Source organism: Miniopterus schreibersii (genome assembly GCF_964146895.1).
Source record: "Miniopterus schreibersii genome assembly, chromosome: 1".
Lineage (NCBI taxonomy): Eukaryota > Metazoa > Chordata > Mammalia > Chiroptera > Miniopteridae > Miniopterus > Miniopterus schreibersii.
Genome location: NC_138101.1, coordinates 21618978 through 21636240, shown reverse-complemented (window position 1 = coordinate 21636240; position 17263 = coordinate 21618978). Strand labels below are relative to the sequence as shown.

Genomic DNA, 17263 nt, shown 5'->3' with positions numbered 1-17263 from the left:
GGCACTGCCAAGCCCTTTCCCTAGGAACCACACTTAGCATCTCAGCATCAAGCCGCCAGGGCTTTGAACTGTGTCTATGAGCATCTGTGCTTCATCTTGGTTTATTTGTGCATTCCTGCTTTCACTGTATGTTGGTGTTATTTTAGGTTTTTTTGTATTCTTTGGTAAAATTGGGTAAGTTATTTTTTGTATCTGGGAACACCAACAATTTTTTCCATACAAATGAGTGGTAATTGCTTCTTTGCCTTATACCAGTGATTTTCAACCTTTTTCATCTCAGGGCACACATAAACTAATTATTAAAATTCTGTGGCACATCAAAAAATGTATTTTTTCCTGATCTGGCAAAAAATAGGTATAATTTTGATTCATTTACACCAGACAGCTATTGTTGTGTTGGCTGTTGTCATTATTTTTATTTTTTATTTGACAATCTAAGGGAAAAGAGGTCAGTGCCCCTGACTAAATAGTCAGGTATTGCATGTTTTAAAAATTCTTGCAGCACACTGGTTGAATATCCCTGCCTTACGCCATTTCAGCTTAGAAAGGTTTCATAGGATATACTCTATTTTTGGATAGTGGGAGAAACCTGTAATTGTAAAATTTATACTTACATATAATTAAATATTTTAATTTAAACACATACGTACAAATTAATTTACTATTTTTTTTTCATATAGGGTTAATGCTGTTTATTTGATATGGGTCTCCTACTGAGTTTGGGTCTTTTCTTGTATAAGCCATGCCCACAATGATCCATCATCTATGATTTCCACTTACGGTTTCTATAAATGAAGAAAGAACTTAAAAGCACTTCTGAAAGAACATGAATACAGAATCCATTAGACCAGTAGTCTGTCCACCATGAGATAAAAAGCTTATGCCAGATGTAAAGTAATGCACTGCTTACTTCAGGAGAATGTCTTAGCATGAACAAAACAGCTGAACTAAACAGTGTGCTTAGGAATGTAGTTAATTTACAATCTGGTGTGAGCTCCTTATTTCCTTGAGAACCAGTAATACTCTAACCACCAGTTAGCTGATCCACAGACAATTGACAGGCACTGCTTCGGACTTTGATAATTCCCCACCCTCATTTCTTACAGTTATCCAATTTGATGGCAAATTTGTTAATAACTCACTTATATTGAGATGTCCCAAAGCATTCAACTTAATTTTCAATTCAACTTAATTTTCAAAGAAAGAATTCTTCTTTCTTTAAACTAATTTACATGTTTACTAATGTTTTATAATTATTATAACAAGTGTAACTGTTAAAAACAGGTTTCTGAATAAACACAGCTAACTTCTGGTAAGTACCTGCCAGTCTACTACAGAGCAACCTACTAAGCCATGAGTGTTCAGCTGGCCCCTGGGACCAGTAAGTACATTTTACAGAGGAAAGAGAAGCATTAGGTTAGAGCTCTGAGTCTATTCAGCAGTAGTTGGTGGAGAGTGCTTCTGCTATTATATTCTCACATTTATTACTTATTAATGGTAGCCTAAGTGATACAACATAAAGAGCCCAATAGCTAAATCACCCATCAGCTCACTGTATAATTTGGGCAAATCACTTTATTTTCTTGATCTTTAGTTTACTCTTCAGTAAAATGGTATTAAGTAAGTAGCACGCACAAGTACTAGCAAAGATCTGGATTCATAACAGCAGCTGTTTCCTAAGTGCTTAAATGTGCAAGATAATATGCGAAATACTTTACATTGAGGCATTCAGTTGTCACAAAAACTCTGGCAAACAGGGTCATTCCCCTTACAGATAAGGACACTGAAGCGAAGTGAGGTTACATATATCTAGTGACTAGCAAGGTTCATTTTGAACCAGAACTGACTCTACATACCATATGCTTTCAAGTACACCACACTGCTTCTTGCTTTCAAAGTATTCTTATCTGCAACTCAGAACCACCTTGTAAGGAGACAGAGTAGTATTTACCCCCACTGTTCAATGAGGAAGCACATTCAGAGGATAGTTGATTTGTACCAGGTTAGATATCTAGGACAGAGTAGTACAGCAACCTTAAATTCTTTACCAATAAGATCTGACCAAACTTAAAGCGAATAAGGCACTAAAAAAACCCCACAACACAGAGTAATTAAAGAACACATCACTCCTAATAAAACAAATACTGTTAAGTTCATCATAATTAAATGTCAAAATGGCAATTGTTCACCAAGTACAAATGTCTCATAGATTTTCCCCCACTTGGCTCTCTCCCAATTTCCGTCACTATTTCTTTTGGGCAAAGTGCTGAGCCACATTAACATTAAAATAACTTTTTCATCCCTCAACTCCCTATTGGTACTAATATCTGGTTGCAGAGCAAGCAACATTTTAAAAATCAGCTAGCACATGCCCGGGTTTCAGGCTCCATTTCCAGTAGGGGCCCTGCAGGAGGCAGCCGATCAATGACGACTCTCTAATCATTGATGTTTCTCTCTCTCTCTCTCCTTCTCCCTTCCTCTCTCTGAAATCAATAAAGATATATATTTTAAAATCAGCTAAATTAATAATATATGGCCTTTTTAGCCCCAAACTCATCTATAAGACTTATCACAGTTAATACTATGAAGACCACAGCATGATTATAACAAAACATTTACTTTTTAAAAGAGCCCTTTGACTCGATGACAGGTGAAAAAGAAAGATTTCCTTGCCATCCACGCCTTAGGTTTTGTGAATTTAAGTACACATTTGCTGTGGCACAAGGATGAGAACTGTTACGCTGTAAAGATGATGGCACACCACTGTTAATTTTCTCTTTGGCACTTGCTGAGGCTGTCTTATCTGCCATAAAAAGTAATAGTGTGGATAACCGTAATTTTGTCTTTTACTGACCTGAACCAAATCCAGCAAGTGTTTGTCTTCTGTGCAGCTTTATGGTGATGAGGGGGAAAAAGTAATCAATCAGTACTCTCTAGACACAAATATAATCAAGCAAAATTGCCTGCATTCTCTGCAACCATAATAAGCCAGTCACAGGTCAACTTGATTCTGCTGCAGGACCAATCATATTTTATAAATTGTATATTTATATTAGAACAGTGTAAGTCGGGTAAGGAAAGGGCAGTAAAGGGCAGTGTAATCAATAGGAGAAAAATGTGTAGCACTCTGTTTCTCAGCTGCTCGTAATTAGAAATAGTTAATCACTACAAATGTTAATTAAACCAGTTAACCATTAAAGAAACTCCCTGGCATGCCCTAAAACTAGACCTAAAAACAAACCAAAAATATCCACTGACTGTTCTATCCCTTAACTCCAGCAAAAAGCAAAATGAGACATGCTAGTGAGTCAAATGAGTATCAGTGGAGGGCAGAATTTCTTAGTGATAATCCATGGTTCTTAGGAGGCAGTTCAGAGTAGTCCTCCCAAACTCCCAAACTCCCAATTTCTGGGGGAGGGGGGCAAGAAATTTAGGACAAGCTGATTCAAGCCTCTACAAAGGACCATGTTGAATCTACCCAGCAATTCTAAACTCCTGTAGAGCACAGATTTGAGTAGCCCTTCTTTATGCTTATAGAAGAAATATCTCCCCAAAGGCAGGCAAATATTAAGTAGAAATGAGCCAACCAGTCTCAAGTCTAAATCCCCTCTCATCCACTCTCCACACTACAGTCAAAACAACCTTCCAAAGTGCAATTCTTACTTAAAACTTATATATTTTTTGTTCTTAATCACCTACAAGATAAAAAGCCAAGAACTTTAGTATGAAAGTCAGTGTTTTGAACAATCTCATAGTCCTTGTCTACCTTTCCAGCCTTTCCTTCCTCTCAACCCCTCTTCCTATTTCACATTTTTCTGCCATAAAGAGTTAACACACTATATCAAAGGAGGCAAAATGTTTATTATTGAATACTTTCCAAATGAAAAGGGCTACGGAAAATACTACGGATAATACAAGTAGAGCTAAAATCTTTCCCTTTTCCGCATTTAACCTTCAGTTAACTCTCTTAGCTCTGATGGAAGTAGGTATGCCACCTATGTTACTAGGCAACACTGCTTATAGTAAAAATGATTAATAAATTTGCATCTGGACTCAGAGGAACTATAAACTACAGTATAAATACCTGCTTGGGAACCATAGCTTTGACTTCTCTGAGTGTGATGGCTCTTGTAAGTGGTATATCTCTTTCAGGGACCCTGGAAGCTAAGTCTATGGAGTTGTGTAAGAGATATTGTCTTCTGCGGGACATGCGGTTTTTAAAGTCAGTGTAGCTCCTGCGCCTACCTGATGTGAGCTTTGTCTCCTTGCACTTGAGCTTTCACTTCAAAGGATGTCTCCCAAATATCGACATGAACTGCATACATGTATTGTTGTAAGGAGCACAACCACTGATGAGGAACATGGGATGCTGCCCTGCTGGCAAGCTGTGGTCCCTGTCTGATATCCTTTTTAGTAAACGGCAAACGGTAGCTTTGTGAGTCTGAATGTTTAGTTGAGCCTAAGAAGACTCATTCATCTGCACAGCAACAAGAGTATAAGGACATTTTGGAATGACAGTCCAGATATTCTAAAGTTCGAACCCAAACTCCCTTTTTTGTCTGCTCTTTTAGTCTAACATATATCCCTGACAAATCCACCTAACCCCATACACACCTCTTACCTTTCTGTTATTGTTTTTTTCTGGGGATCTCCTCTGCCTTGTAATATCTATTAATTACCCTTCGTCCATCTCCTCAGCCAACTGCCGAGGTGAGCTATGGATATGTTTCAACAAGGAAGAAAGGAGATATAGCATAGGTAAGGGATGCAAGGAAACTTTGCTAGAGAAACTAAGAACACACAATTTGCAGAAAAAGAATGGAAATTTATTGAAAGAAAAATAGGTTAAGTTGCTGGAGAGATATGGCAATAGAATGCTACAAAGTGTAAAATGTCGAGATAGAGTGTCTAGACGAATTAGGATGGTAGAAAAGAGCAGAGCAAGGCAGTTTATTAAGCGCTCCCTTCCTCCTCATTATTGGCCATGGGGAGAAGCCAGGGAGCCCTGTATCAGCATCAAAAGCAGGTGACTTGTAAGAGTTAGAGAATTCAGTAATCTCTATGCACCTAGGAAATAGAGAAGCGATGGATGGATGGAAGGATCACAATGCACGTGGTGCCTGCCAGGTTCAGTGAGTGGATATTGTTGCTACAAGTCATCTCCAGTTCCACCTTCTTATCCTGATTATCCTAATTAGCCTGTCTCATTAGAATATGTAAGCTGATGTTAACTGTGTAGGAGAACTTTCAACTGGCATCATAGGTTTCTTCAATCTCAAACTATTAGAACTGCCTCTCTCTCTATTACACACACAGTTGCCAATTATCCTAACTTGTGATACTTTAGGGTCAACTCCATTATTTCCAAACTGTGACAGTGATTGACTTAAAGACTAACCAAGGCGTGGCACTTAGAAAAAAATATAGTTATTCTGTAATTACTAGAGATTGTAGTTAGCTTCCTTTAAATCTGTGAACTCTTGGGTTAAAATACCCATTTAACAGCAAAAGACTCCAGTCAACACATTAAAAGAGGAATGAAGTATATGCAGAGAGAGAAAGAGAGAGAGAGACACTGGCAAGAAATCATATAGACCTGGAGAGGAAAAACAGCCCCAGGTCCTACCTTTCTGTTATTGATGACAGCTGCCTCTGAGATTCAGCTGCACTTCCTGCCCTTGGACTCTGTGACATAAAGCTATATCCCTCTTCTAACAAAACACTTTTTTGTTTTTGCTTCAGCTAGTTTAACTAATATTCTGTAACTTGTTACCAAATAATTCCTTAGACCAAAAATGGGCAAGGTGTCACATTGTATATATACATAATCATGTTTAATCATATTGAAAGATTCTGTTAATGTTGTTTTAAAGGGAACGGAAAAGAGAGAACTTAATTATAGCAATTGTCTATTGGGGTTGTAAACTTCCCGTTCATCTTTTTATCCTCATAGAACCTAACACAATACCTTATACACATCACATTGAACACATGTTTACTGAATAAACATAATTCAGAAAGGATAAAATCCACTTGGTCAAAACAGTACATCTAATTGTGAAGTTTTCAAAAGATTTCATTTCCAATTCATAAAAGATGTTTTTTATAATTCTCATTAGCATAATTCTGTGATTAAACACACATACATGCACAAAGAAATGCTGTTTTTGAAATAGAATATTGAAAAACATAACTTGGATTTGATTTAGTCAGCTTTTGTGTTAACTCACTGGACTGTGAAGCCTGCTTTAGAATAGTAGTGGTCATCAAGACTGCCCACAGACTACTCCAGTTCTCCTGGGCACATGAGAGAACTGCATTTGCCCACCTCCTTGAAATCAAGTGTAGTATTTTGACTTGTTTGGCCAATGAAATGGCAGTGAAAATTACATGTGTCACTTCCAGGTAGAAGCCTTTAAGAATCGATGTGCAATTCATGACATCTTTTCCCCTGCCTTAATAACTGTGGAAGCAGTGTTGAGATGGAGCCTCTGACAACCTGGGACTCTGACAACAGAGCTGTCCTGCTGACCCTAACTGGACACGTACTGTGACTGAGAAATAAACCTTTGTTGTTTTAAACCATTAAGATGTGACAGTCCTTTGTTGCCACAGCATAATTTACCCTACCTGATATACTCCACAAAGCCTTTTCTCATAAATGAAGACAATGAATAGCCCTGATCCTCATTTATCTTCAGAATGGTAACATTTTGTATAGTACTGCATCATTTATAGAATGCTTTTTTATAGAAGTGGCCCTCATTACCCAAACTCTCAAAATCCAAACATAGGAATTAAATGGATTCATGTAAATTTTTGGACTAATCCCTCATTCTCTCAACTCTCACTATATGCTAGCTGAAACTCAGGAACCAAGTACATTGCACTCCAAACTCTTGCCATCTGCACTCAGGAAAAAATTTACACAGTAAATGATTGTTGATTCATTATTTATTATCACCCTTAAAGTTGTTGTTTTTATATCTTATTTTTTTTAATTGAATTTATTGGAGTGACATTGGTTAATAAAGTTATACAGGTTCAGGTGTACAATTCTATAATACATCGTCTGTATATTGTATTGTGTGCTCTCCAGCTAAAGTCAAGTCTTTCACCACCATGTATCCCCCCTTTACCACCTCCTACCTCCCCCCACCCCCTTTTCCTCTGTTTGTGAGTTTTTTTTTCCTTAGTTCCTTCACCTTTTTCACCCAGCTCCCAACCCCCTCACCTATAACAGATGTCAGTCTGTTCTCTGTGTACATGAGTCTATTTTTATTTTGTTAGTTTATTTTGTTCATTAAATTCTACATATAAGTGAAATCATATGGTATTTGCCCTTCTCTGACTGGCTTATTTCACTCAGCATAATACTCTCCAGGTTCATCCATGCTGTCGCAAATGGTAAGATTTCCTTCCTTTTTATGGCAAAGTAGTTTTCCATTGTGTAAACGTACCACAGCCTTTTCATCCACTCATCATTGATGGGCATTTGGGCTCTTTCCAAATCTTGGCTCTTTCACATAATGCTGCAATGAACATAGGGGTACATATATTCCTTCACATTAGTGTTTTAGCTTCTTTGGATACTTCCCAGAAGTGGATTTGCTGGGTCATAAGGCAGGTCCATTTTTAAATTTTTTTAGGAAACTCCAGACTGCTTTCCACAGTGGCTGTACCAATCTGCATTCCTACCAACAGTGCATTCAAGTTTCCTCTTCTCCACATTCTTACCAACACTAGTTATTTGTTGATTTATTGATGATAGCCATTCTCACAGTGTGAGGTGATCTCTCATTGTGGTTTTAATTAGCATTTCTCAGATGATTATGTGATGTTGAACTTTTTTTCATGTCTATTGGCCATGTGTATGTCCCCTTTGGAGAAGTGTTTATTCAGATCCTTTGCCCATTTTTTAAATTGGATTGTTTGGTTTTTTTGGTGCTGAGTTGTATAAATTATTTATAAATTTTGGATATTAACCCTTTATGAGATGTATGAATGGAGAATATGTTCTCCCATACAGTGGGTTGATTTTTCATTTTGCTCTACTGTGCAAAAACTTTTTAGTTTGATGTAGTCCCATTTGTTTATTTTTTCTTTGTTTCCCTTGCCTGAAGAGACATGACAGAAAAAATACTGCTTCGAGAAATGTCTGAGATTTTACAGCCTATGTTTTCTTCTAGGATTTTTATGGTTTCGAGTCTAACATTTAAGTCTTTAATCTAGTTTGAGTTTAGTCTTGTATATGGTGTAAGAAGGTGGTCTAGTTTCATTTTTTTGCATGTGATCTGTCCAATTTTCCCAGCACCGTTTATTAAAGAGACTATCTTTACCCCACTGTATGTTCTTGCCTCCTTTGTCAAATATTAATTGACCATAAAGGCATGGACTTATTTCTGGGCTCTCTATTCTGTTCGACTGATTTATATCTCTGTTTTATGCCAGTACCATACTATTTTGATTACTATGGCCTTGAATAAGTTTGGTATCAGGTAGTGTGATTCCTTCAAATTTGTTCTTCTTTCTCAAGATTGCTGTGGCTATTTCGGATCTTCTGTGGTTCCATATAAATTTTTGGACTATTTGCTCTAGTTCTGTGAACTATACCATTGGTATCTTGATAGGAATTGCATAAAATCTATAGAGTGCTTTGAGTAGTATGGACATTTTAATGATGTTAATTCTTCCTATCCATGAACATGGTATATGCTTCCATTTATCTGTGTCTTCTTTAATTTCTTCAGTGTCATAACTTTCTGAGTACAGGTCTTTTACATCCTTAGTTAAATTTATTCCTAGGTATTTTTTTATGCAATTGTAAATGGGATTGTGTTCTTAGTTTCTCTTTCTGATAGTTCATTACTGGTGTATAAAAATGCAACTCATTTCTGGATATTTATTTTGTTTCCTGCTTCTTTACTGAATTCATTAATCAGTTCTAATAGTTTTTTGGGCTCTCTATATACAGTATCTCATCATCTGCAAATAATGACAGTTTTACTTCCTCCTTTCCAATTTGGATGCTTTTTATTTCTTTTCTGATTGTTGTGGCTAGGACGTCCAGTACTATGCCGAATAAGTGTGGTGAAAGCGAATATCCCTATCTTGTTCCCAATCTTAAGGGAAACACTTTTAGTTTTTGCCCATTGCTTATGATGTTGGCTGTGGGGTTGTCATATATGGCCTTTATTATGTTCAGGTATGTTCCTCTATTCCCACTTTGTTGACAGATTTTATCATAAATAGGTGCTGGATTTTATCAAATGCTTTTTCTGCATCCATGTATATGAATGATCATGTGGTTTTTATCCTTCAATTTATGTGGTGCATAATGTTTATTGATTTGCAGATATTGTACCAACCTTGCATCCCAGAAATACATCTCACTTGATCATGGTGTATGATTTTTTAATGTATTGCTGGATCTGGTTTGCTAATATTTTGTTGAGGATTTTAGCATTATGTTAATGCTAAACATCAGGGATTGGCCTATAATTTTATTTCTTTGTAGTGTCTTTATCATGTTTTGAAATTAGGAAAATACTGGCCTTGTAAAATAGGTTTGGGAGTCTTCCCTCCACTTGAATGTTTTGGAATAGTTTAAGGAGGATAGGTATTAGTTCTTTGAGCATTTGGTAAAATTCTCCTGGTAAGCTATCCAGCCCAGGACTTTTGTTTGCTGGAAGTTATTTATTTATTGATATTACTGCTTCAATTTTTAGTTGTAATCGGGCCATTCAGATTTTCTGATTCTTCCTGATTCAGTTTTGGAAGACAGTATGTTTCTAGGAATTTATCCATTTTGTTCAGATTGTCCAATTTATTGACATATAGTTGTTTGTAACATTTTTTTTACAATCCTTTTGTATTTCTGTGGAGTCAGTTGTTACTTCTGCTTTTTCATTTCTGATTTATTTGAGTCTCCTCTCTTTTTTTCTTGATGAGTCTGGTTAAAGGTTTGTCAGTGTTGTTTATCCAAAGAACCAGTGCTTGGTTTCACTGATCTTTTGGGGTTTTTTAGATTCTATTTCATTTATTTCTGCTCTGATCTTCATTATTTCCTTTCCTCTACTCAATGTGGGCTTTGTTTGTTGTTCTTTTTCTAGTTCCATTAAGTATAAAGTTAAATCGTTTATTTGAGATTTTTCTTATTTCTTGAGGTAGGTCTGCAATGCTATGAATTACCCTCTTAGGACTGTTTTCGCTGTGTCCCATAAATTTGGGACTATTGTGTTCTCATTTTCATTTGATTCTAGGTAGCTTTTGATCTTTTCCTTGATCTCATTGTTAACCCATTCATCATTAAGTAACATGTTATTTAGCTTCCACATCATTCTGTGTTTTCTAGTTTATTTCTTGAGTTTGAGTTCTGTTCGTTTGTTTTTTTCTTTCTTTTTCTTCATCTTCTTAAAGACACTTTAACATTTCTTGTAATACTGGGTACGTTGTAATGAGCTCCTTTGGCTTTTTCTTGTCTGGAAGCTCTTTATTTCTCCTTCAATTTTAAATGACAGCCTTGCTGGGAAAAGTAGTCTTGGTTGTAGGTCCTTGTTTTTCATCACTTTGAATATTTCATGCCAATCCCTTCTGGCCTGAAAGATTTCTGTCAGTCTGACAGTCTTATGGGAGCTCCCTTGTAGGTAACTGCTTTTCTCTTGCTTTTAAGATTCTCTTTGTCCTTTACCATTGCATTTTAATTATGATGTGTCTCAGTGTGGGCCTCTTTGGATTCATCTTGTTTTGAACTCTCTGCACTTCCTGCACTTGTGTTGCTTTCCTTAACCAGGTCAGGGAAGTTCTCAGTCATTATTTCTTCAAATAGGTTCTCAACCCCTTGCTCTCTCTCCTTCTTCTGGCACCCCTATGATACAGGTATTGTTACGCTTCATGTTGTCCAAAGAGCCCTTGAACTATCCTCATTTTTAAAAATTCTTTTTTCATTTTGCTGCTGATTGTTTTCTTCTACCTTGTCTTCCAAATTGCTGATTTGATCCCCTTCTTCATTCAACCTATTGTTTATTCCTTCTAGTGTATTCTTTATGCCAGATATTGTATTCTTCATTGCTGACTGGTTCTTTTCTATGGTTTCTATGTCTTTTTTTTGTTACTCCTCACCCAAGGATATTTTTTCCATTGAGAGTGAAAGGGAGGCAGGGAGGGAGGGAGAGAAAGAGAGAGAGAAACATGGATGTGAGAGAGACACATCGATTGGTTGCCTCCCACACGCACCCTGACTGGGGCGAGGGATCGAACCTACAACTCAGGTACATGCCCTTGACCAGAAATTGAATCCATAATCCTTCAGTGCACAGGCCAACCACTGAGCCACACGGGCCAGTGCTCTATGTCCTTTTTGATGCTTGCTATCTCTTTGTTCAAGTTCACACTAAGTTCCTTGAGCAATCTTGTAACCATTTTTTTTGAACTCTATATCTGGTAAATTGCTTGCCTCCATTTCATTTAGCTCTTTTCCTGGAGATTTCTCCTGTTCTCTCTTTTGGGGCATGTTTGTTTTCCCATTTTGTCTACCTCTTTGTGTTTGGTTCTATGTATTAGGGTAGAGCTGCTATGACTCCCAGTCTTGGTAGGGTGGCCTTATATAGTAGGTCCTGGGGACCCAGTGGTGCAGTCTCCTTGATCACCTGATCTGGGTGCTCCAGGACTGTCCCTTGTGTGATTATATGGGCCCTCCTGTTATAATGAAGTCCTGATTGCTACTGGCCCATTCGTGTGTGGGGTCATCCCACAAGCTGGCTGACAATGATTGACACCAGACCACAGTGAATGAGCTTCTGTGTAGGTTCTGACCACACAAAGTGGAATTTGCCTCAGCAGTGTCTAGTGCCTGTCAAGATGTCCCTTTGGATATGCTGCTTGTGTAGCTAACTGGATCCTGTTCTGATGCTGTCTTAAGCTGGGCAGAGTGTGCTGGTTCTGGGGCCTCTTGGGAGGGACTCTGGTGTAGGCCAATGTCAGGTGCTGCCTGTGCAACTTGTTTAGAGCTACAAAGCAATCCACAGTTTTGGGCTTCCTCTAATGGGCCTGGCTGTGTGTGGGAAGGATCAAGCTGCACACCAAGGCTGGTTTTTACCACCACTGGATCCCTGGGGCAGGTCAACAAAAGTCCCAAGGAACCCAGAGATCCTCCTCCGCCTGCCTCTGCCTGCCAGCTGCCTGTTGGGCTCAGTCAATGAAAGAGCCTCTGGCAATACTCGAGTTGCATGAGGTATGTTCTCAGTGAATCACCAGGTAAGGATGAATGGTGTTCACCAGGTCTATGCAGGTTCAAACTCGGTGGCAGTGCCTGGTCTGAGGCCACTCAGCAAATATCCCAGAGTATACCAAGTCTAGCTGTCACCCGCTGGGTGTCTATAGACCTTTGTTATAAGACCGGGTCTCAGGGAGTCGTCAGGGCGAGGCCAGCAGAGTTTATCAGACCAAGATTTGGCAATATGAAGGGAGGCTCTGCACTACTTGGGTGTGTGAGGGAAAAATTTCTCTTATCCTAGAGCCACAGAATGCAGTCTGTCCAAGATTCTGCCAGGAGCCCGATCTCAATATGGTGGGCTGGTAGGGCTTGGGAGTAGGTGGAAATTATGCCCCATCCCAGAGCCACACAATTCAGTGTCCCCTGGATTCTGCACAGACCTTGTCAGGGCAGAGCCACTAGGAGTTGGGAGGATGGGCCTACTGGGAGCCCGGTGAGTGGGGCTAGCAGATCTTCCATGGGGGTGGGGGGACCACTCAGGTTCAGGGGAAAGGTGGGAATGGCCCCCACTTCAAAGTCATTCAACTCAGGCACTGACACCCCCCCGAGTCTGCCCAGCCCAGGCAGCTTACTCCTCAGCATGGTGCAGGCTCTGCAGGGTGTGGTGACAGGGAGTCTAGAGGGTGGGGCTAGTGCTTCCCTCCAGGCTGATTTTGTATGGAGGGACATGCTTCACACAGAAAAGATGGCATCTATGATGCAGGAGAGTGACTCAGCACAGGGGTGCCAGCAGCTAACCCAGCAGGTCTTCCCCAGAACCACAAACCCCAGTCTCTCTTTGCACAACTAGTCTGCTCTACCCTTCCTCCACTGGAGCCTAGAGTGCATGGCTGTGAATAAGATTTGTGCTTTGGTCTTTTAAGAGGACACCTATGCCTCTAGCAGACTCAGGTCTCTCCCTGGCAGACAGAATCCCTGCTGATTTTCACAGCCAGATGTTATGTGGGTGCCTCTTCCTGGCTCTGGTGCTCTTGGCTGGGGAGCCTGGTGTTGGGGGTTTGAAACCCAATGCTTCTCAGGGGGAACCTTTGCAGCTGAGATATCCTTCCGGAATCTTAGCCACCGCTCTTGGAAGCAGGCCCAGTGTTTTTCACGTTTCTGCCCTTCCTACCAGTCTTGGTTTGGCTTCTTCTGTAAATACTTGGTTATAAGACTATTCTTCAGCTAGTCTTCAGTTGGCTATTCAGGTTGACTGCTCTATATTTTAGTTGTAATTAGGGTTTGGTCCTGGGAGGTGAGTGTAACATCAACCTACTCCGCTGCTATCTTAGATCCCGAGCCTTAAAGCTATTTTTCTACTGTCCAACACCTATTCCATTCTCAATAGCTATTGAATGAACTGGGTGCTGTCATCATTCTAATCTTACAAATAAGAAACTCAGAGCAGTTCATAAACTTGCTAGAAACAACCTAGCACATTAGTGGCAGTAGTCCAGGTTTTCTGGCTCCAAATTCCTTTCCACTCTGTACCATGCTTTCTAATGTCTCTTACCACTAAGGAATTCTAGGATTTGATAGTAAATTAATGGTATCAATAATGTTTGTGATGAAAGGACACGTTAACCACATATTTACATCTGAGAATAAGTCATTCTTCAAGGAATTTTGTTTGCGTAAACCCAGTCTAATTCAAGACCTGAGTATCCTTGAAGCACTGAACAGGAAAAAGTCCTAGAGGTCATTTTGTCCAACAGGCAATTTGCAGAACAATGAAGAGCTATGAAAGAATTCAGGGGAAAAGTAGCCTTTACTTTTAATATACAGTATATTAAAATTCTGACTTTTAGGTTGTCTTCACTTTGGTATTTACCAAATTGGATAACCTCAAACTCTTTGCTTTCCAATTCCTCATTGTAGGAAATTCTCATGAAGAGTTGCCTGAAAGACAGACAATCTACCCATTTCTACAGGTTCAGTGGTTCTCAATTTGGAAAAGGTTACAAAATACATCCCCCTTTAAAAGAGTAAATTTGAACATTAGCCAAGAAAGAGTAAGAAAGTACTGAAATTAGTCTAACCCAGCTATCTCAAATGTATTTGAACTCAGAATCTTACTATAAGTAATAAACTATTGATTTCTCATTTTTTAGGACACAGTTTGGGAAATCCTGTTCTAGGTAATATTAAATGTCTTGAATGGATCAAAAAATTAAGGCTTCAGAGAACTTATCTTTAGAGTTTTATTATTGCCCTTTATTGAAGATCACTGTTGTCCAAAATTCATTATTTCCTGTATGGATATTTTAAAGATGTCAACTGTATCAAACAATATTATAGTATGCACTTTCCTCCAGGACTTTGTTGTTGTTTTTTTCTTGCTCTGCCTCAATCTTCTCATTTAGTTTTATTTCATCCTATGGTACTCTATGGACACTAAGTTGCTTCAAATAATTTCTGGAACTATCTATTGTATAAAAAAAAATTAAGACCTATCTTCTTACAATTTCATGTTTTTTACCTACCTGCTCCATTACCCCAAAATAGTGTATTCACCTTTGTGTAAAGGTATTCACATAGTTATGGCAAGCCAACAGAAGGAACATACACAGTCATAATATAGTTAAATTCACAAATGCTTAAAACCAGAAAAAAGTCATTATTGTTTTTTCAGTGGTTTAATAACCAAACAGACTTGTTGTTTTCCAAATGGAAGGAGAATGAAATTTGTTGGACACTAGAAACTGCAAGGCATTTTACTAATATACAACAGTTTCATTTTTTAAAGTGCATTTGCGTACGCATAATCTCTGGAAGATACCCGAGAAAGTGGTAATATTGCTGGGTTGGGGGGGCATGGGTGTGCGGGGAGAGACACTTTGTATATATTATCCCTTTTGAATTTTGCGAATGTATCAACCATTCAAATATATTTTTCAAAATCAAACGAATAATAGTAAAGATGGCAGTAATGCTTTACTCTTTGATACAGCAAACTTTCTTCCTTAGCTTTTGATCCCGAAGCATGCACTGAAATGCTTAAAAGAAAAAAAAAGTTTCAACCAGGCACACGGGTTTGTATAGAAATAAAGTCCCTATCTGACTCCTCACACTCAGGGGTGAGGCAATGACTTAAAATCAAAACTTAGCTTATGATAGTCTGCGAGTAACAATGGGAAAAACATCCGAAATGGTTCCCAGTTTGTTTTACTACAACCGTACGGGGAGAGCAACGATCCTGGACAGCGTCCCCCCGCAGCAGGCCCGCCACCGACGCCGCGTCCAGAACTTTGCACAACTCGAGCGCGGCGCAGACGCCCCCGAAGCGCGGCGGGGCGGGGGGACCCGGGTTCGAGCCCCGGGGGCGTTCCGGGAGGTCCCCGCCGGGCCCGCCTCCTGGGGCAGACGCGTCCCGGAGCCGCCTCCCGGAGGGCCCAGCGGGACTCGGGCAGCCGGGGACGGGGCAGGCGCTCGCGCGGGGGCGGGGAGCGGGCCGGTGGCGCGGCCGCTCGGCCGTGGCCCCCTCGCCGTCACCGGGCAGGGAGCCGCACTTACCTCGTCGGGCTCCGGAGGCGGCCGGGGGTCGCGGCGGGGCGGGGCGGCCGGGCGCGAGGAGGGGGGCCGGCGAGGGGCGGGGGCCGGCGGCTGGAGGACTGGGATGCTCGGCCCCTCAGGCGCCCCCAACCCTTTCCTGGCAGCCTCACCCCAGGCGCCGGCCGGCCCGGGCCGGGCCACTCCCCCTCCGTCAAGCTGCGCTAGGCCCGGGTGACAAACTCTTCGAGAAAACCGAAGGCGGCGGGAGGGCGAGTGGGTGGGAGTCGGGGACCCGCTCGCGCGTCAGTCCGGGCGAGGCGCCAGCGGCTGCCCGCCCCTTCCCCCTCCCAGGCCCCGCCCCCGCCAGGCCCCGCCCAGGCCCCGCCCCAGGCCCCGCCTCAGGCCCCGCCCCCTTCCTCGCCGGGCAGCGAGCCCCTGGAGACTGCCGCCGCCTCCGGTTTGGCGGTTTCTCTTTCCCCCAGCGCGGCGCGGGCAGATGGCGGGGGCCTGGGGAAGGAAAGGGAGCTGGAGGAGCGCGGGCTGAGGTTTGGGGAGCTTGCGGGGGGGTGAGGGGGACGTCAGTCTGGGCGGAGCTTTGGGGCAGGGGGCGGGATGGGGCGAACCTGACAAGGATTCCGGTTGTTCCCCGCCCCTTGAAACTGGGAATGGGGCATTCCTGGATGTGGAAGTTTAAGAAGAGGTCCCTCTGCAGGGCTGGAAGGCGATCAGACAACGGGCCTGTGGGTTTTGATTCCTTGGTGAGCGGGACTATATTGTCCCAGAGCTTTGGGGAAACTCACCAAGAGTCGCCTCTCTTTTCCAGCCCCTGCAACCCTTCTCCTGGCAACAATTATTGTGCTCCAGGTATGGATTTGTGTCACAGCAATTATGATCCTCAACACTGTCCATAATTGTCGTTTTCCAATGGCGGGATAATAAGAAATCTACAAAAATAGATAACTTATTCATTCCTCTAGCCAACATACAGTAAACTCCTGCTATACAGTGTATTTGTTGCTGTGAACAGCAGTAACTAATTTACTCAGCGCCTGTATGCTAAGCACAGATCTAAAGCACTTTACGTGTGTTAACTCATAATCAGACTTGAGCAAAACAGCTAAGGTACTTTCCCCCATGGAGCTCATTATGGATAAAGGGGGACAGGGGTTCCTTAGCTTGTCTCAGACTGATGTGTAAATGAAATGTCCACCTGCTCTTGGTTCTCCAAGTAATGCATATGTTCATTGTTTGCAGATTCAGTGTTTGCTACTCTGAGCTAGCTGTATGCTGTCCCCAAGGGTTGAATCCCCACCACCTGCCGATGACATTTGCTCAGGACATTTCCAGCACGTCTTCAAATGAAAATCCATTGCAAGTCAGTGGTCCAGAAGACTGATGGATCAAGTCACTATCAGAATAACAGCCAAATTGTGGCTGTATCCTAGGGTGGCTGGGAGTTCTATTTAGGGATCTATTTTGTACACTCCCCCTTGGGGAAGTGGTTAGTAAAAGCAACCT

The 17263-nt window shown here is 41.1% G+C and overlaps 1 protein-coding gene across 2 annotated transcripts in view; it reads right to left on the bottom strand.

The window, feature by feature from the left end:
- The window catches only part of KLHL5 (kelch like family member 5), a 66930-nt gene extending 50853 nt beyond the window's left edge, over positions 1-16077 (bottom strand). The window contains exon 1 of one of the 2 annotated variants that reach the window (XM_081130872.1): positions 15767-16077. The gene's annotated coding sequence lies outside the window, so the exon portion shown is untranslated. The remainder of the gene's footprint in view (positions 1-15766) is intronic. The other variant, XM_081130871.1, reaches the window with a different exon arrangement.
- Positions 16078-17263: the final 1186 nt, after the last annotated feature.